This window comes from Saccopteryx bilineata, chromosome 6 (genome assembly GCF_036850765.1).
Source record: "Saccopteryx bilineata isolate mSacBil1 chromosome 6, mSacBil1_pri_phased_curated, whole genome shotgun sequence".
In the NCBI taxonomy this organism is placed as follows: domain Eukaryota; kingdom Metazoa; phylum Chordata; class Mammalia; order Chiroptera; family Emballonuridae; genus Saccopteryx; species Saccopteryx bilineata.
In genome coordinates this window covers 34,787,691-34,809,460 of record NC_089495.1, presented here as the reverse complement: position 1 = coordinate 34,809,460, position 21,770 = coordinate 34,787,691, and the positions used below count along the sequence as shown (strand labels likewise).

Sequence of the window (21,770 nt, the reverse complement as noted above, 5' to 3'; positions counted from 1 at the left end):
CCTGGCGTGCAGGGGACCCGGGTTCAATTCCCGGCCAGGGCACACAGGAGAAGCGCCCATTTGCTTCTCCACCCCCCCTCCTTCCTCTCTGTCTCTCTCTTCCCCTCCCGCAGCCAAGGCTCCACTGGAGCAAAGATGGCCCGGGCGCTGGGGATGGCTCCTTGGCCTCTGCCCCAGGTGCTAGAGTGGCTCTGGTCATGGCAGAGCGACGCCCCGGAGGGGCAGAGCATCTCCCCCTGGTGGGCAGAGCGTCGCCCCCTGGTGGGCGTGCCGGGTGGATCCCGGTCGGGCGCATGCGGGAGTCTGTCTGACTGTCTCTCCCCGTTTCCAGCTTCAGAAAAATACAAAAAAAAAAAAAAAAAAAAAAAGAAGTTATTGGCCAATAATACATCAAGTAAAGGATTAATGTTCAAAATATATAAAGAACTTATACAACTCAACACCAAAAAAACAAACAATCCAATTTAAAAATGAACAGAGGACATAAATAGACCTTCTCCAAAGAGAACATACAGATGGCCAATACACATATGAAAAAATGGTCAATGCACTAATTACAACAGAAATGAAAGTTAAAACAATGAGGCCCTGGCCTAGTAGCTCAGTTGGTTAAATCATTGTCCTGATACGCTTAGGTTGTCAGTACTACCCCTGATTAGGGCACATTCAAGAACCAATCAATGAATGCATAAATAAATGGAACAAAAAATAAACATTTTTCTCTCTCTCCTTCTCCCTTTATCTCTCTCTAAAATCAGTAAGTAAATAAAATTAAAAAAACACACACACAATGAGATACCATCTTACACCTGTCAGAATGGCTATCATCAATAAATCAACAAATAAGTGTTGACAAAGATGTAGAGAAAAGGGAACCCTCCTGCACTGCTGGTGGGAATGCAGACTGGTGCAGCCACTGAGGAAAACAGTATGGAGTGTCCTCAAAAAATTATAAAGAAACTGCTTTATGACCTAGCAATTCCACTTTTGGATATATAGCCATAAAAAGCCAAAACACTAATTTTAAAGGAATGTATGTACCCCTATGCTCAATGCAGCATTATTTACAATAGCTGAGATATAGAAGCAACCCAAGTGCCCACTAAAAGACATGTGGATTTTAAAAAGTGTAGTACACCTACACAATGGAACATTACTCAACTGTAAAATAGAATAAGATCTTACCATTTACAACAGCCTTAGACGGACCTAGAGGGTATCATGCTCAGTGAAATAAGCCAGCCAGAGAAAGACAAATGACCCATATGATTTCACTTTCATGTGGAATCTAAAGAAAACAGAAACAAACAAAATAGAAACAAATTCAAAGATGCAGAGGATAGATTGATGATTGCCAGAGAGGAGGGGGTTTGGGGAACTGGGAGAAAAAGGTGGAGGGATTAAGAAGCACAAATTGGTAGTTACAGAACAGTCACGGGGCTGTAAAGCACAGCCTAGGCAAGGTAGTCAGTTATACAGTATCACTCTGTATGGTGCCAGGTGGGTACTGGAAATATCAGGGGGCACACAACACTTGGTTAAGGGCATGACTGTCTAACCCAGCGATTTTCAGCATTTTCCATCTCATGGCACACATAAACTAATTACTAAACTTCTGTAACACACCAGAAATTATATCTATTATACTGATCTGACAAAAAAAAAAAAAAGGTACAGTGATTCATTCACACCAGATGACTATTGTGTTGGCTGCTGTCCTTTCTTTACTTGACAATCTAAGGGATAACAGATCAGTGCCTCTGGCTAAATAGGTATTGCATGCTTTAATTAAAATTTTTTATTGCACACTAGTTGAAAACTGCTGGTCTAACCACTATGATGTACACTTGAAATTAATATAAAATAATATTAAATGTAAACTTTAATTAAAAAATAATTTATGCCTATTAAAATTATGAAGCAATATATTGTTATCTATTATTAAAATCCAAAATCATAGATATTAGTAAAAATCATTTTTTTTGGCTTTTGCATGTGGTGTTTGTAAATTGTTATTTTTTAAAGTATTTTGGGGCCCTGCCCATTTGGCTCAGTGGATAGAATGTTGACCCAGCGTATAGACATCCTGGGTTCAATTTCTGGTCAGGACTCACAAGAGAAGTGATCATTTGTTTCTCTCTCCCTCTCCCTCCCCTCCCCCCTACTCTCTGTCTTCCTCCCTGACAGCCAGTGGCTTGACTGGTTCAAGCATCCATCTGGGCGCTGAGGATAGCTCAGTTGGTCTGAGCTGGTCAGCCTCAGCTGCTAAAAATATCTGGGTTGATTTCAGAATCGGCCCCAGATGGGGGTTTCTGGGTGGATCCCAGTCAGGGTGCATGTGGGAAACTATCTATTTCCCCTCCTCTCATTTTAAAACATACAAAAAACCCATATTTTTTGGAGAGGCGAGTATTAAGGGTTACATTATTCAAGCACATACAGTCAGACAATAAAGAAAGTAACCTGAGAGTTTTTTGGAAAACCAGAAGAGACTTCATTCAGTGTGAGACTCAGAAAAAAGAATAAAGAAAAAATGAAAAAAAAAGAGTGAGACTGAATAACCTGGAAAATGTAATTGAGAACAAATCTATCAATTCTAGTCACAGCTGTGAAAATAAAAGGATTGTTCTCACGTGCAGTTTGAGTAACCAGTATATGACTTTCTAGTAATTTGATATTAGAAGAAGAAGGAGATGGTGAAAGGGAGAATTAGGAGGCAAAACCAAAGACCAATAATGAAAGAGAAGGAAAAAGGCAAAAGCTAAAATGACTTCCTTAGCTCTCTCTGTCTCTTCCTGGTGGCAATTGTTACCCTTGCTCTCAATTCCTAGTGGAAAGTGAAAGGAAGCAACCCAGATGAGGTAGGTCACAGAAAGAACACGTGTGACCATCACAACTCAACGTCATATTGTCGATTTGTTTCCCCAAGTTTCCTCTCTGACTATTTTGCTAACCGAGACCCAGTTCCAAACAGCAGGGATTGCACAGTTCTGGTAGACTCAGGACACCATGTGCTAAGATAAACAATCTTTAGGCACTGCTGCTGCTTTGTGTGTGTAATGAGCAACCCATTTTCAGTGTTCTCCATCAGCCCCGGGCACAGCAAGTGCCAGAGAGACAGTTCCATAAGAGCACAGTCAGTCCCCAAGCATGGGCTCCCTCCCCCTCCTCCTGGGGCACAAGCCTGTGAGTCCCTGCAGGCTGGACATGCACAGCCACAGCCACGGCTCGGCTATGACCGCACTGTCCTCGCTCCTTTTTTAAATAGTGTTCGAGCCTGAGCCTGAGACAGCACCTCGATCTCTTATTTATTTTGACACACGAGCATTTAAGAAGCTGAAATATCATGTGGAAAATGTAAAGGAGAAGACTGGTATCCTCAGGGTGCTTCAAAAGTCATAAACACCTAAAACTTAAATAAATAAATAAATAAATAAATAAATAAATAAATAAATAAATAAAATGAGGCCAAGCCAAGCAAAGCACATTGTGGGGTACTGTTGCATGATGTCTTTGAATAAGAATACAGGACACAGGGAATCTGAGTTGTGTTTAAGTTCCAAAGGCAAAATTTTTAGAGAGACACTTAGTGCTTTACAATTTGGCTGAAGGGACACGTCCTGATTCAATCCTGTCTGCTGGATGGATGCCAGATAATTAAATATTGTGATGTCAAGTAGGCCAGCTGGATTAAAGATGCAGTTGGGCTGCTGACTGCATAGGTTTTGTATATAAACGGAGCTGGCCTCAACAAAAGCCATCTGACACCAAATGTTATGGTCCCTTTGCAAAGGCAAAAATCACAGAGCGGGGTCCCATAGCAGCAAATCCCTGAAAAAAAGGTGATTTGGCTTCTTCATCTCAGGTGTTTTTTAAGCTCTGTGTTATACCTTTCAAGTCACAGGAGATAGTAGTTTTGTTTTTTTAAATATCACTTTTCTCAATATGTGTTCTTCATCACAAATTCCCACATGAATGCCTTAGTTTCCCTTCCATATGCAGAGAGTGAATGCAGAAACTGATTTAAAGGCCGTGTATAATGGCCATGCTGTAACATGACAATCGGAGCAGCGGCTCTCCAAGTGCAGTCTCTGAGCAAGCAGCACCTGCAGCACCTAGGAACCTGCTGGGAATGCAGGTTCTTGGGCTTCCCCAGAACCGCCGAACCAGAAACTCTGGAGGTGGGCCCCCGCAACCTGCATGTGATGAGCCTGCCAGCCGCTTCTGATACAAGACAAAGTTCGAGAAAAACACTGTCATTATTTTTTACTGATGACAGGGATTCATTATTAGACATTAAGGAAAGGGAAACCACTGAATTGCACACTTTTTGGTCTGTTCTCACATCTGCTATTAAGCCAGCTAGATAATTTTGGAACTGCTGTGTTCTCATGCATCTAAAACATAAATCCTAGACTCTGTTCACTGAAAAGAGAGTTCTGGAAGGATAGCTTCCTTGCCGTTTGCCATTCAACTTCAGAAGAGACAGGATCCTGAAAACAACTTTGCATCTGAGTTGCTGACAACGTAGATTATTCTGCAGGAGTGGGTGATGTGCATAGTTTCAGACTCCGCGTGTCATCTGATTAGCCTGGGCAACTTAAACTCCCTGAGTAATTAGTGAGCACTCTGACTCAGAAAAGACCTGTGATGAAAAACTAAACACAAAGGAGCAACTTTTTGTTTGGATGTAAGTGGATGGAAATGTTTGGGAGGCTGGAGGAAAGAACAAACGACACATAATATCATTAGCACGGTCAACTGCTTCCTGCCCGAGTCACCTCCATTTTAAATTAAAGCTGTTTTATTCCTATGTAGACCTTTGAAACTGTCTAGAATATACAAAAATAGAATATAAAGGGAAGGGTCTTCTGATAATCCTTACAACCCAAAAGCGTGACTGTAAATTGATGCTCCTTGAAAAGTTACTGAGTGTTCACATTCCTCTAAAAATTAAGTCTACAAGAAGGAAAACCAGGAAAATGAAGGGATCATTCAAGCTGGTAAAATCAGTATCTTTACTTCCTCCAAAAAACAAACAAACAAAAAACCCTAGTACATTGGGCTTTTAGTGAGTGTTGGAAATAAACTTTACTAAGACATGGAAGAGCGCCACATCAAATGAATTTTGAGACTAAAACTCTCAGCTACCTCTCTGAGCTGATCGGGTTTCCTTCTTTACTAATACTGGGGTGGGGGGGGCTTTCGTTTGGGGATTTCTAGAGCTCCTGTGACTGGTTTTCTGCTTCTCTTCTCCCTCAGGCTTATGAGATGTACACAAGTCTTACGTCTTACTTCAGGCTTCTTTGCTACTTTGCAAGAAGTCTTTCCCTTTTGGAAGTATTTGCACAACTCTTGTCCTCTGTGACTTCTGTTCTTTAGAAGAAAGTTGAAAGTGCAGTTTTTTAGGGGTTATTAATGGTTTCCAGCAAAATCATCCCACAAACAAAAAGGAAGGGCAGAAAAGAAAAAAAATGTGGAAGAGGAAGGAAGAAGACAGTTAAAATGAGAAGTAGGCAAGTAACTACCGTCTTTACATGTAAATCTACAGCACAAATGAATGCTCTAACTTTGGAGAAGCCTTTAGGGAATGAATATACCCAGAAACTACAGGAAGGCTTCACTGGGTGAGTTCCTGGATATTTCTCAATGCTGTGGTAAAGAGGTATTAAGTACCTTGTAATAGGCAGTGCTGTTTTCTAAATAAAAGATACAGGTTTTGTGCTTCAAAAATATTTTCTGTAATGACTCTTCACTTAGAATGGAATATGCTGCCATTCTTGCGGCTGAGAGATGGGACTCATGGGGGCTCACAGACTCAATGTAGCAAAATGTCATAGTAATATACACTCTGAGTTCATAAAGGACCCAGAGGCAAGACCTGCTTCCAGGTTTTCACATAACCTTGTAAAACCCTCTTTTGTTCTGATCCTTTTCAATAGCCAGCAAACAACAGAGAAAGACCAAGGCCTTTGTCACCAAAAGGAACTTCCTTCCTGTATTAGGGTAAGGCAAGAAGGGAAACAAAACCATCAACTTCTGGACTTGAGTATCAGATATTGTGAAGCATTCTTATTTCTATAACAACCCTAGGGAAGAAGTGAAAATGGAAACCATGGGATGATCCATGCTTTGAAGTGTCTCTAGAGAGAACATGGTAGGAGCCATTGCCAAGTCCATCTCAGTCCCAATTAAAACTGACCCCAGGGAGAGAACCATGGGGAGGAGAAGAGAGCTGCTTCACCAACCCAAGGGAGGAGTTTTCAAAAGGGAGGTTGTAGTGAGCTTCAGTAAGACAACCGCTTTAAAAGGACACTGGGTTTAAGATCATGGATGATCTTTGCTATGTCAATTTCAGCCAAGTGGTGAGGCCAGGAACTAAGTTTCAAGGGGTTGAGAAGTATGTGAGAGAAGAGAAATCAGTGATTGTAGAAAAGGCAATCAAGAAGTTCGGTAGTGAAGCAATGGAGAAGGAAAGGGGAGTAAGTAGATGGGACATTGTGACGTTAAGGAAGGGAAACACTTATGTGCAGTTATAAGCAGGAACAAAGGAATAAATAGAAGAGAGAACGAGAGTAGGAAAATTGATGAAATAAATCCCCAGAGACAGTGGGAAAAGGGAAAGATTGTCAGCCAAGATGAAAAAAACTGGTTTTGGAGAGAAATGAAGAATTTTCCCCCCTCTAAGATAGAAGGGGGAATAAGATGAGTAACTTTGGAAGTGGACAAAAGGGAAACTGGGGCATGAAGATGCCTCATAGTTTCTTTTCTGAATAACCTTGGAAGCCAGGCTCCCTGTTAAGGGTAAACATGGCTAATGGAAATGAGAATAGAAGTCAACTGAGTTTATGTAGAGATATATGGATGCTCATCGCTAGGGACCAAACCAAAACATTTATTTAAAGCTTCTTCCTCCAGTCACTATGTTTTCTGGTAAAATGATACTTCATTTATTAATTAACTTATTTTTATTGAATTTATTAGTAGTGGCACTGGTTAATAAAATTATATAGGTTTCAAGTGTAGAATTTGATAATCCATCATCTGTATATTGTATTGTGCGTTCACCACCTAAACTGAAGAGAAAAGTGGGACTCAAAGTGAAGCGGAGGCAGGGGCAGAAGTAATATTGATTGGTCTAAAAGAGAATCATTTGGTCTAAAAGACAATCCGTAGTTGATTGGGACCTCAACTGGTCAGCTCAGTTGCTCTCACAGGGATAAAAGTAACATTTACCCAAGGCAAAGAGTCCTTCACTCTTGGACTCTTTCAGCCATCACAGTTAAGAAACCTTGTTATAACCTGACTTCAGGTATCCCTAACCTGCTTGCTTGGCCTGAAATAAGGAAGCAAAGTACAACCCCAAGTACTGCATTTATATCCCCTTTGAGGTTCTAATTTTGGCTCTGCTAAGGCAAGAGGAACTCAATGCCAAACTAAATTCGGAGTCGAAGGAAGGAAGTCTCAGCAGAGCCCCAGGTAATGTACAGTGCATTCTAAGAAGCTAAGGTGTGTTTTGTGGGGTTTTTTTGGAAATGAGAAAATGTTCAGCTTACCATATAGACATTGAGCTAATAATCCTTTATAAAATATTGAACCCAAAATATGTGCTATCACAAAATATTTGTTTGAGCCTAGAAAACTGATTATGTTTCCCATAGATAAGCTGCTACCAGAAAAACAATGGTGTTTTGAAGTTTGGATATACAGGTGACCTGTGTATAGTTTCTAGTTAAGAAGTAATACACTTAGTCACAATTCATCCAATTATTTTTTTATAATAACATTTTAAGAAAGGAAAAATAATAACTAACTCTTAAATAACAGACATAAGCTTATACAGAGCAAGATTTAAAGAAACTCAAACACCCAGGTATATTTTGGGACTGAAGAAACTAGAATTCAAATTTAATATGTCTGCCTTTAAGACTCACTGAGTCTTTTCTTAAGATCAGAAATTACCTAAGACTTATATGTTACATATACAGACCAATCTCCTTGGACAAGAAAGCATATTGCTTTAGCTAACAGGCCTGTATTTACTTCTTTACTCTAATTACTAGGACTTTATCTGTATCTATCCCCTAATTATTCCAGGAATCTAAATTCCTTGAATCCTCTTTTCTAAGAGAAAGTTACTTCCTCTCTGCTCCAAACAGTGAATGTTCTCTTCCTTATGGCTAGCAGAAGAAAAAAAAAAGAAAAGAAAGAACCCATGGTATAGACTGTATTTTTCTGTGCTTTCTTCTTGTTCCAGCATAAAAGAGGTCCTTGGCAATTAAGTCACTAACTTCCTTTGAATGCTCCTCCTTCTTTACTTTTAAATTGTATGTTGCCTCTAAAAGTTTCTTCGCTTCAGATTCTCAATCCTAAGAGACTTCTTTTATTCTTTCCCAGTTTTTTTTTTTATTATTTTTTTTATTTTTATTTTTTACAGAGACAGAGAGAGAGTCAGAGAGAGGGATAGACAGGGACAGACAGACAGGAATGGAGAGAGATGAGAGGCATCAATCATCAATTTTTCGTTGTGGTGCTTTAGTTGTTCATTGATTGCTTTCTCATATGTGCCTTGACCATGGGGTTAAAGAAGACCGAGTAACCTCTTGCTCAAGCCAGCGACCTTGGGTCCAAGCTGGTGAGCTTTGCTCAAACCAGATGAACCCACACTCAAGCTGGCGACCTCGGAGTCTCGAACCTGGGTCCTCTGCATCCCAGTCCGACGCTCTATCCACTGCGCCACCACCTGGTCAGGCTCTTTTCCAGTTTTATTGAGATATAATTGACACACAGCATTGTATAAGTTTAAGATGTACAGTAACATAGTGATTTGACTTACCTATGTTATAAAATTATGAAAATACTTCTTTAATGAATCAAACCTTTTAAAAAATTTTTAGGATCAAACAATACCCCCCCCCAACAAAGTATTTTTAGTCAAGCTATTCAGTAGTTTCTTAAAATATCCGTTTAGAAAAAAAAATAATTTAAACCATTTTATCATATCTTCCATTATTTTCTCTGCCAACAGAAGAAATGTCTAAACCTATAAGAATTTTTATGAGTTTATTTGAGCCAAAGTGTCGACAACTGCCAGGAAGCATGGACTTTTTGTTCACATTCCACTGTCAAATTTGTTGAATATACCCATTTTATACATGAGCATATTAAGGCAAATGTATCTATCTCTTAATTTATTTATATATTGAGACAATTTTATTTTTTCTCCAATTATTAAAGTCCCTGCCTAATAAGGTAGTTGTAAAAATTATGGTTAATGTAAATTAATTACATGTAATGTAAAACACTTAAGAAAGTGCCTATAAATAAGCAAGTGTTTAAAAAAGTGTTAGCTGCTATTAGAATTTTAGTATTCCCCAAATATAAGATGCACTAATTTTTGAAAAATTTGGGTTCTAAAAACTGGGTACGTCTTATACCGTGGTTGTGGCATTTCAAATGCCATAAATGGAACTGAGGGTGAGGTAATATATAAAGACAGTGATTTATCATCAGACAGATGAGGACAAGCTAATGGATGGAGTATGACAGTGATGTATGAATTTTATGATGACTAAGACTTGAGTTTAATAACTTTATGTAATACATTTATTTTTCAAATTTTGGTCCCCAAAATTAAGGTGTGTCTTATACATGGGAGCATCTTATACATGGGGAAATACGGTAAGAAAATATTAATTATTGCCCTGGCTAGGGTAGCCCAGTTGGTTAGTGTTGTCTCCCCCCAAGATGCCAAAGTTATGGGATCTATCCCCAGTCAAGACACAAGAATCAATCAATGAATACATAAGTAATTGGGACAACAAATCAATGTCTCTCTCACTCTCTCTCTCTTCCATCTTCTCTCAAATAAATAAATAAGTAAATAAATAAAATATTAATTATCTATTCTGATAGTTGGCCTGTATTTTCTGCCTAAGAAATCCATGAGTTTATTTTTTCTGAGAACACCATTTAAAACTCAATTTTTAAAAAGATATTAAACTCCTTGTTTAAAAGTGAGCAGGAATTGTCGGTTAACCAAAAATTTCCTATTAAAACTTCAGACATAGCTGATGCTTCATCCAACAACAAAATTATTGTTGAGGTCATATTATTCATAAATTTTCCTGACATATGATTCCAAGAAAACTGTGTGAGTTATATTCTGCTTTCTTATAACTGTTACAAAATATAAAATTTTGTAAAAAGTATAAAATATTGCAACATTTTACCATATTGTGTTAGATTATATAGTCTTCAGAATGTGGGGAGTTGGGAATGAAATCTTTACTAAGTGGGGATTGCATGGTTTAGGTAAAAGTACATATTTCATTCAAACGACAGGTTATTTCCAGGGGCACATCTAGAAAGAAACCAAACAAGTTACAGAAGTCCAAGGACGTAGTCTGTCACTTTGATGGTGGGGAATTATTTTTTCCCCATGAAGGTCTACTGACTATCCTCAGGTACTTAAAAAGAAATCAACAAAAGACGTCATGTAAGTTTAAATAAAGCAATTCAAATTTTGAGAGAATAATATAAAATAATTCAATAACTTTGCTAATTAAGAACAGGTGGTCCAGAACCTTACCTAAAAACAACAATAATCTAAAATATATTTAGAAAGGCAGAGAGATGAAGGAGACAGAAGGGGTAGTAGGATCAAGAAAAGAGTAGGAAAAAGAGGCAAGAAGAAGAGATAGAAATATTTCACATAAAAAGGAAGAAAAAAAAACGTCAGGAAAGTTATAACAGAGGGAAAGTGATATAGGAGAATGATGAAAGAGTTCCTTCTACATTAAAGAAAAAAGAAAAAGATTTTTCTAGATATGTATTACCAAATACCCCTCCATGGAGATTGTACCAGTGTGCATATACACTAGCATTGTATATGAGTGTCTGTTTCCCTACTGCCTTCTCCAGAGAGTGTGTTGTTTAACTTTGTGATGTTTGCCTATCTGACACATGAGATGTGGTATCTTGGTGTAATTTGTTTTTTAACTTCTTATTTAAGTACACTATACATACAGAGAAGTTTTCATGGCGTAAGTACACAGACGGTAAATTTTCACAAACTGAACGTACCCGTGTAACCAGCACATTGATGAAGAAGTAGAGAGTTCCTAGCATTCTAAAAGCCCCCTTGTGTTCTCTCAACAAATTTTCATCTGAATTTCTCTTACTTTGAGCACAGTGAAGTTTCTTTTCACATGTTTAAGGTCCATTTGCATTTTTGGTAATTTTCCATTTAAATATTTTGCTATTTTTCTACTGAATGAATCACAGTATGATTTATAGGAAAGCAACAAGGTTTTTAGGAGAATTGTACTGGTAGAAACAACATCAACTGGGACAGGAAAAGATAAAATACTATAAAGTGAAAAGACCTTTGGACCCCAAACCTTCTACAGACAGGAAGCACAATAGGAAAATTACTCAGCTGCAAATATGGGCTACATTTTATTCAAAGGGAGTAATGCAGGACTCGGAGGACAGAGCCAAGAGCTGCAGGAAATCATCTCTAGAGTGGTAGGCCTGAGCCCTAATCAAGAAGCTGGCAGTCAGGTACCTGGCAGGTTTTTTAAATTGCTGTATTCCTCCTGTCGTCCCACTTTTGAAGGGACGCGCCCATGGCAGTTACTCTACACTGTCCTACTATTGTAGGTGGCACATGAAGAGACCAGATAAGCTGTCTCTTTAGTTTGCAACTCTTTAGATTGAGGAATGTTATTTAAGGAGCTGCGTATAAAAACTGCACTTGAGAGGCCTAAGCTCTACCTATACTTTATTTAGATAACTTGATCTTGAACCTTAAGCCTAAGCCTGGTGTCTTAATGCATGATATTTGGGGGTTTTATAAGAGAGTATGAATGCATTTTGCTTTTGGCTGGGATGTGGATTATTGTAGCCAGAGAATAAACTGTAGAATATTGTGTGTTCCAAAAAATGGACATTTGTGACCCCACATATTCTCCTGAGAACTTTTCAATTCTCCCATCAAGAGAGAGTCTATGTCTCCTCCCCTTGAACTTGATTGTGATTTGATGACTGTCTCAATGGACAGAATATGGCAGAAGTGACACAAATGACTTCCAAGGCAAGTTCATTATAAGGAATACAATTTCATCCTGGCTTTCTCTCTTCTCTCTCTCTCTCTCTCTCTCTCTCTCTCTCTCGACACTAGGCTTTGGGGCCCTGAACCACCATGTAAGAGTCTGAGGCTCTTATGCTATGAGGAAGCACAACTAGTCATGAGGAGACCACATGCAGAGAGAGATGCCTGGCCAGTCCCCAGATGCTTCGGCACACTACTGATTCCACGGCAGTCACTGTCAGCCTGCACCACGCCAGACACTGTGAGCCAGAACTGCTAAGCAGAGCCACTCCCAAATTCCTGAGCCATAAAACCCATGAGAAATGCTACATAAGTCATTATTTTAAGACAGGGGTCCCCAAACTTTTTACACAGGAGGCCAGTTCACTGTCCCTCAGACCGTTGGAGGGCCAGACTATAAAAAAAAACTATGAACAAATCCTATGCATACTGCACATATCTTATTTTAAAGTAAAAAAACAAAACGGGAACAAATACAATATTTAAAATAAAGAACAAGTAAATTTAAATCAACAAACTGGCCAGTATTTCAATGGGAACTATAGGCCTGCTTTTGGCTAATGAGATGGTCAACGTCTGGTTCCCTATTTGTCACTGCTAGCCGTAACAAGTGATATGACGCACTTCCCGAGCCGTGACACGTGCGTCCTGCGTTACCGGAAGTAGTACTGTACGTGAGTGATGCTGTGCTTTGCGGCGCCACCACATATATTACTCCAGGATGCATCCTGTGCTCCTCTCACTGACCACCGAGGAAAGAGGTGCCCCTTCCGGAAGTGCGGCGGGGGGCCAGATAAATGGCTTCAGGGGGCCTCATGCGGCCTGCAGGCCATAGTTTGAGGACCTCTGTTTTAAGACATTAAGTTTTGGGGTTGTTATGCAGAACTAGATAACTTGAACAGATATTGATCCTTGCTCACAAAATAAGATAATTCCAATTCTGTACTGAATTTAAACTCAAAAAGAAACTCAGGTATGTGAAAAATAGCTCAAGTTTTATAAATTTATTCTGGAATGCAAGAGATGTTGGTTAATTTCATACATATCACCTGGAATTTAGTTATCTGAGTGCCTTACACTTTAATTTGCAACAAGAAGACATAATACCTGAGTTTTCTAGTTAACATTTATTTAATTAATATGAGATTTTAATTGTTCCCACAGCTTTACAAAAATTTAGTCAGTATAATAAGGATAATTAAGCATACGAACAATACCACCAAAAGCAAACACAAGCCAGGAATAAAATTGGAAATACTATTCTCAGATCTTCAGCAGTGATTATAAGCTTTGCTCTGACTAGAAATGTTAAAGAAGCCATTTGACAGAAATTAATTTCTGAGACAAAATAATATCCCTTTTAAGCATAACTGGCCAATTAAATTTTTCTAAAGAAAGTTAGGACTTGATAGTTTTGAAAACCTAAATTTCATTATTTGATATGGCCAAGTGCCAAAACATAGTCACTGGATACAAGTTCCAATAACTTTATTATATCACATTAAAAATAGCACCAAACTCTTGCCTTGACTAGTTTAGTAAGCAACAATAAAAATATTGGTTTCTAGAATGTCAGCACAGAAGAAATATCAGAGCTGACTTATGAGCATAGAAATTGCCTTAAATTACTGAGTCAATTAGGTGCCCCTTACTCTGTAATCCAAATATAGAAAAAATAGGGTTTGACTAACTTTTAAAGTGGTTAATGTGGTTTTCTTTGGAAAGCTTTTGGAGTCTCAGCACATTTTATCATATTCAATGTGTGTTTCCTCTTTCTCGTTAGTGGTTTTCATTATTAACTCTTAACAGGAGTTTTTTTCCAAAAGACTGAAAAATAAGAGATCCCAGGTATTGTCGAATTTCAAAGACCAACCTAGACAAGGTGCATAAGAGCTGAAAACTGCTTTCATAAAGCTTAACCCATTGCCCAACTCGAGCTGTAAAAAGACTGGATGTGAAGAGGAAGAGAGAGGTTTTCTGGGATCGGGTTGTGGTGTGCTGTGCCTCCTCCACCACCTTCACCCTGACACAATGGAGGAACGGAGGAGGCTTTACCCCAGCCATAATCCGGGTGGAGAGGAGCTTTGGTAGAACCTCACGGGGAGCTTGGCACAGGCGTGAAGGGTGGTCTGAGATGTGTTGCTAGGTCAACCTGATGCAGTGGGAGTTCACCGCCCTCCGTCAGTGAGTGGCTGGACACAGGGGCACATATCTTCCCTTGGGTCCGTGGGGCAGCCCAGAGATGCGAACCACGCAGGATCATTTACAAAAGGGGATGTTTCCCCAGAGCCTTCTGCTGATGACAAGCCTACGTCAGCAGAATGAAACTGGAGGCAGGCCTTGGTCAAAGAGGCTGAGGGTTAGAAGTTGATAATGACCAGCCAGGCAAGTTCAAGATCCACCTCACTAAAATTCAGACAGAATAAGTCCCAGAGGGATTCTTGAACAGCTCACGAGAACTTCCTCGTTCCCAGCAATGAATCAGCTGCGGGAATCCACCACACTCAGACAGCACGCCAACATACTAGCTCGGAGCTGGACTCTCAGGAGCTCTCACGTGCCTCATCTCCCTTCCTGGTGGATGGGACCAGCTGTCTACAGGTGGAAGTGCAGGGAGGGGTCAAACAGAGAGCAAGCTGGGAACAGAGGGCACCAGTGCATTACTCATGCCTTTTTATTTTCTGTATTCCTCATGCTTTGATATCTGGGACCTTGCTGACCCCAGGGACACTGCCCCTCCCACAGCTAGATGATTCCTAGAGACTTTCCTAGGAGTGCACTTTGCACAGGCAAACTGGCCGACCCAAAGCCCATACCCCATCACTCTCTGAGCCATTATCCCCCTGCCCTAATGATCCCAGGGCCAAGTACCAGAAAACTAGAGACAGCCCTATACCCCAGAGCCTAAAGATATTCAAACCAGCCAATCCTAAGCCCATTTACCTGCCTTCCCCATTTCCATGAAAACCACAACAAGAGTGCTTGCCCAATTTTCCCCTCACTCCCTTTACTTCCAACCGACCCTGGTTCTTCTCCACCTGGCTCTGCGTGCCATGCCACACCTCTTACTAACTGTGAGGGAACACTGATCCCTTCATGACAGTCACTTCACTGTCCGCATGTCCTACCACATCTGAGTAAAACGAAATTCCAGCACTGGAGAAACAGGAAGCCACTGCATTGTAGGCTTCCCAGGATGAACAGACCTCGGGGAGGAGGAAGCTTCTCTTTTGAATGAGGCTAGACACTTGATTATTTCACTAGATTGGACATTTAAATACAGACATGAGACTCCTCTTGTATCTGACGTTGACAGAAGATGCTTTGTCCTCAAGGGGGAGGGTGGCCTGGAAAAGTTATGGGATCCACCTGAGAGTCTGCAAGCTTCCAAGGAAGAAATGGAGTCAGTTGCACAAGACTTCTTTAGGTAACCTTTAGCCTGTAATGTAAGACGTTCGCCGGAGTTTGCCTAGCCACAGTATTCGGAAACCAGTGAGCCCGATCCGTCGCAGCCCCGTTAGGCCACCATGGCCACCCATGTCCAGCCCAGCCAGCACAGCTAGGTGCTCTCTCTGCTAGCAGAACCAGTTCAGAGTCATTCGTCGTGAGTTCTTCCTTTCACCTGCCCCGTGCTGCTGTCAACTCATCACTAACTTTACTGCCAGCTTCCAACTTCTCTCCTTGCCTTGATCCTCAGATCCACACACCTCTCTTCCTTCGTAGGATTTTAATGCTCTACTATTCTGATTCTCCACTTGAGTCTTCATCTCCCCCCTCCTGGATGAAACTCAGAGCCATCCCTGTAAGCCTCAGCTTTTCTCACGGCCAAGACTCTATCCATCTCTGGGCAAGACGAACCCAGCAACAGCCACATGCCACTTAGTGACAGGGATCTGTTCTGAGAAACGCATTGTTAGGTGATTTTGTCATTGTGCGAACATCACAGAGTGCACTTACACAAACCTCAGCGGTAGACCCTACTGCGCACCTCGGCTACATATATATATATATATATATATATATATATATATATAGCCTATTGAGTCTAGGCTACAAGCCTGTACAGCATGTTATTGCACTGAAAACTGTAGGCAGCTGTAACACAATGGTAAGTTTTTGTGTATCTAGACATATTTAAACATAGCAGGTACAGTAAAAATACAGTATATAAAGATAAGAAATGGTACACTGTATATAGAGGGCATTTACCATGCATAGAACCTACAGGATTGGCAACTGCTCTGGGTGAGTCACTGAGTGAGTGGTGAGTGAGTGTGAAGGCTGAGGACATTAGTGTGCACTTCTGTAGACTTTGTAAAAACACTTAGGCTACACTGAATGCATAAAACAACACTAGATTAAATCAAGCACAAGAGAAAATTATACAATCAAGAGACACAGTAAGTGTGAGGTGTATGAGGCTGCTGCTGTTTTACAGAAAGTTTTTTTCTATGCTCTAAAATAGCAATAGAAAGTATGGTATAGGCCCTGGCCGGTTGGCTCAGCGGTAGAGCATCGGCCTGGCGTGCAAGGGACCCGGGTTCGATTCCTGGCCAGGGCACATAGGAGAAGCGCCCATTTGCTTCTCCACCCCCCCCCTTCCTCTCTGTCTCTCTCTTCCCCTCCCGCAGCCAAGGCTCCATTGGAGCAAAGATGGCCTGGGCGCTGGGGATGGCTCCTTGGCCTCTGCCCCAGGCGCTAGAGTGGCTCTGGTCGCGGCAGAGCAACGCCCCGGAGGGGCAGAGCATCGCCCCCTGGTGGGCAGAGCGTCGCCCCTGGTGGGCGTGCCGGGTGGATCCCAGTCGGGCGCATGTGGGAGTCTGTCTGACTGTCTCTCTCCGTTTCCAGCTTCAGAAAAATACAAAAAAAAAAAAAAAAAGAAAGTATGGTATAGTAAACACATAGGTCAGTAGCATCGTCATTTATTGTTAGTATCAAGTACTATGTACTGTATATAACTGTGTCCTATCCTCTTACACGGCTGGCAGCGCAGTAGGTTTGTTCCCACCAGCATCACCACAAACATGCGACCAATGCATTGCACGAGGATGTTCTGATGGCTACACTGTCACAAGGTAGTAGGAATTTTTCAGCTCCATTAGAATCTCACGGGACCACCGTCATATACGTCATGATCCATCACTGACCAAAACACCTTTATGCAGCAACAACTACACAGCATTCTCACATTTCACTGGCTGATGTGTATCTGTTTACCAGGAGCATTTTCTCCTCCCTCTCTCTATGCACAGCAATTCTGCATAAAATCTCAGGGCGTTTATAGGTTTTCTGAAGTCCACCCAAGGATGAACCAGCTGGGTCCCCTTAGAGTTTCTCTAACTTGGTCAGGATCCTTTCCTTTCCTCATCTCAGGAAAGTGAAAGTTCCAGGATAGAGAGCGGGGAATAAACCACATCTCATGACTGACAGAGTTCTTCCTGAGAAATTGATCTGTTCAGTTCATATCGCAAAAGTACATCCCTGGACTGCTCTCCCCTCACCCAACACTTGTCCCTGAAATCTCACTCCTTTGCTTCCATCCTGCTCACTTATTTACTTGAGATTATACAACTAGGCTAAATTTAGTCTACCTTCACAGTTGCTACCGTAATGATATTTATCAGTGTTATTAATGACACTAATTATAATATTGACTCTTCTTAGGAACATATAACACAAGGGGCATGCTTGCTGATCATTTTATCATTATTTATAAACTATGCCTTTTGTGTAGTTATCACGTGTCTTTAAAGGGAATTCTGACATTTTGTGGTTAGGAACTGCCCTGCATGGCAACTGGTTATCAATATATGGTTAACAAGTTTCTCTGTGACATTTAATAAATTGCAGTGATTTCACATTTAGGTATTTCCCTACTTGCCTGATGAGGGCAAAGAACCATAGGAAGGCCAACTTAGTGGGTCCAATTCTAAAAATAAAGGCAATTTTTATGGACAAGCAGAAAACAAAATGTTTTTTCTACTTTTTTTTTCTCTTTTAACTGTTTAGCTTTTCTTTGGAAATACATGAACTGTTATTCTAATATGGTTACTGTTCACAGGTTTCCTTTATAATATATTTGTGGGCAACTCAACACTTTGATTATAGTTTTGTCTGTTTCACACTGAAGATATTATTAAATAAATAGCAAAAAAGCAACATTTTTGAAAAATGGAATTACATCTCCTTAAATCAGGATAGACTTGAGTTTTCTAGTAAAATCGTTCCTTAGTTACATTTATGAAAATTCTACATATACAGCCAGTCACTATTTCAGAATAGACTAAAAGAAAAGCATAATTCATAAGTCATCAACATGCTGAGATCCTCAAATCCCAAACCACTAGCTATTTAATATAATGCTAGAATAGATTTAGATGGTAAAACAAGAATATTTTTCTTAGCTCAGCAAAATACCTCAAATTGTTGCTCTTGTCATGTGAGAATTCTTATTTTCACACGGTCGTGGTTATAGAGAAGATACGTATTTTTTTTAGGACCCTAACTTTTTTTTTTCTAAAATATATTCTTACTAGACTTTTTCTTCACATGAAAGGCTCAGTGCTAAGCAGTGACTTACCAGGCTTGCGTCTGGTCAAGCTCTTGGAAAGGTTCCTCTTTGCTTCGAGGTTGTGCCTGAAATGTGAAATAGAAAATGCAATCGGTTCAGCGGCCTGGTGTTAGTGACCGTTCATCCCAGAGGACTCCACAACAGAATGAAAAGCTCAATCTCTTCTCTGTAAAATCTTCAAAGTATTCTCTCTTCATTCCCCTTCTCTTCTATACTTCAGGCCACGATGAAAACCACACAATCTTGGTTGACTTGTCAAGGAAGAGGTGTAAAATGTACATGTCTCAAGCAAATTAGGGATCATCAATTGCAAAATGATGTAAAAGTTTCTTCAAATAGTTGTAGTTAACCCCATGAGCTCTTTGCTGGTATTTGTGAAAAGAGTAAGTTTTGTTGTTTATTTTTTCCAATGCTGGAATGATCTAAGAGCGGCAAGGTACACTCCTGCTAGCTGAGAGTGAAAGGGAGAGTGATTCTAAAACAAGCCAGAGGGAAATCGGACCCTTTGGCTCTGATAATTAATCCAAAGCATGATTCAGGAAGTGCACTGGTTAGCTAAAGTTAGAGAAACAGTGGCCTCTTACGGAGTCCCAGATGTCACACTGATTACATACGGTGTGGGAGCTTTTGACTCCCATGCAAGTGAAACTACAGGATGAGAGGGCTACACTAGAAAAGCCATCTTAGGCCTAATTAGTCCATTTTAATAAATAACATTCAATAGCTCCCATTCGGTTATTAGCCTGTATCTCTTCTTCCTCCTCCAGACTTTTCAAAGATGCAAACACACTCTAATGAGATTCAACTTTTAAAATATTAGTACAGACCCATGAATTATAGGTTTCCTAATGTTTCTGGTATTCTCTATGTTGACATCATAAGCAAACAATCTCACAGTGTTTACTTTGACAACTTCAGATATTGAAAGATATCTTACAACTGGGAAAAATCTGTTATTTCTATATGGAGCAGTTTTGCCCACTTTGCATGTAGAACATAGGCATGCATGGCAAGAGACAGTGAGTAATTCATAATTTTCTTTAATGCTATTTTTGCCAGAGTAAGCACAGCCAAGAATATTAGCACACGTGGGTCTATCCAAAGTCTAATATCAAGCTGGTCCTAAAGTAAACCAGACAGAGAGGCTGCATCCTGACCCTTTTCAGATATGGTATTTACTGGGGTTTGGGAAACTTCGTATTTACAGAACTCTGAACCCCAGCCAGGTGGACCTTAGTGTTGCACCTGTGACCTGGGAGAGTGACATCCAGAACAGAGAGCAACGGTAAACACGAGCAAGGACGACGACTTTACCCTGGGAGAAGAAAACAATATTTGAAGAGAGTTCCCTGAACTTTGAGTGGCATGCATTTGGCGGCAAACAACAACACAAGGTAAGAGTAAAATAAATTCTAAGATAAACCAAAAGGGGGGCTCCATTTGTCAGAAACTTCTCTGTCTGTTAAAGATAATTGCCATCGTTTTCAATTCAAGGGATATATGTAGCAGAAACTTTGGAGTCAGACCATTTTACCATTCCATATTGCCTCAAGTAAGTAGCCTTATCATGTCATATTACCTGTTTGCTAAGTACAAAGCTAGGAATTACCGTGGTTCTAAGATAAATTATTCTCTTGGTTTTCAATTATTATTTTCTTCAAGGACACACTGTGGTCTTGTTTCCTAGAAATATTTCATTTAATTGTATATAAATTCATTAGAAGTTCTCAACATATAAACGATTTATGGTGTCATGGGATGGTCAGTTTTCATTATTCTTGAATGCACTTTCATTGAAAAAATTTTGCAGTCCTAGTGGCAAACCAAGAGAAATTGTGGCAAAGGTCTCCTCAGAGGTTAGCAAACCTAATGAAATACATCAGACAATGAAGCATTGTTTGTAGTTGTGACATAACTGCATTCTTATCAACTTCCGGAGTTGCCTTTGTATTTATCTGAGCTATAAACAGCTTCCAAAGGTCAGACTACCTTACACAGAAGTCCTCTGATTTCCTTTCAGTCATTTCAGTCAAGGCACATAACTCTGCTCTATTTTTGCGGTATTTTATCTTCTTTAGATCTATTCCTTTTCTCCTATTAACCTCACTGCGCTCGCTCTCTCTCTCTCTCTCTCTCTCTGCCATGCCAAGAATCTACTCCACTTCATTAATATTTTCTTATAAAAAGATGCTATCTCTTTACTTATGATATACTATTTTATTTTGAAACAGTTATCAAAGATACAACACATCTAAAGATTTTAAAAGTAGTGGTTGACCTCATGTCTTTTTCTTTTTTTCTAAATATCTTTTTCTCATTATCAAAGGAATAAAGATTCATTGTAAACAATTTGGAAATTCCAGAAAAATACAAAGTATAAAAGTGGTAATACAAATCAGTCATGTACCATTAGCCAGTGATAATCACTCTTAACATTTCATTCCGTTCCCTTTTTCAAGTCATATGTTTATTTTAAATATTCAGACAGCTTTGTGTCCTGTGTTCTCCACCTACCTTTATAGTTTGAGTATTTATGCCCCAATGTTCTTCACATGTGATTTTAATTTCTACATAAATTTCATAATTTATTTACTTCATCCCCCACAGTAGATAGAGCATTTAGATATTTACCAATTTTTTTTATCATTTTTAAATAATGTTCTTAGAATATCTTTCTAGACATTTTTAATTGCTTCTCTTTATTAAAACAACATACGTGCATAACAAATTTCAATCGCTGGTGAAGTGAGTGTTGCCATCTCATTTTCTTCCCACGAGAGGCCCAAAGAGATTCTACGACTTGCCTGAGGCCACATAACTAGTTACAGTCATGTGTGCCATAATGGCATTTTGGTCAGTGATGGACCACACATCGAGGACAGTCCCGTAAGATTATAATGTAGCTGAAAAACTCCTATCGCCTAGAGATGTCGTAGCTGTCATAACGTCGTGCTGTTAACTGTTAACTTTGTAGAGCAATGTATTAGTTACTCAGGTGTTTGTGGCGACGCCAGGGTAAGCAAGCCTACTGGGCTGCCAGTCGCGTAGAAGCACAGCACGTACAATTACGCGGCAGGCGGTGCC

At 40.0% G+C, this 21,770-nt stretch overlaps 1 protein-coding gene across 2 annotated transcripts in view; it reads right to left on the bottom strand.

The window, feature by feature from the left end:
• The window catches only part of PSD3 (pleckstrin and Sec7 domain containing 3), a 619,599-nt gene that overhangs the window by 594,865 nt on the left and 2,964 nt on the right, over nt 1-21,770 (bottom strand). The window contains exons 1-2 of one of the 2 annotated variants that reach the window (XM_066234424.1): nt 18,696-19,443; nt 1,186-1,288 (exon numbers count right to left, since the gene is read on the bottom strand). The gene's annotated coding sequence lies outside the window, so the exon portion shown is untranslated. Of the gene's footprint in view, nt 1-1,185; nt 1,289-18,695; nt 19,444-21,770 lie in introns of those variants that run through there. The other variant, XM_066234423.1, reaches the window with a different exon arrangement.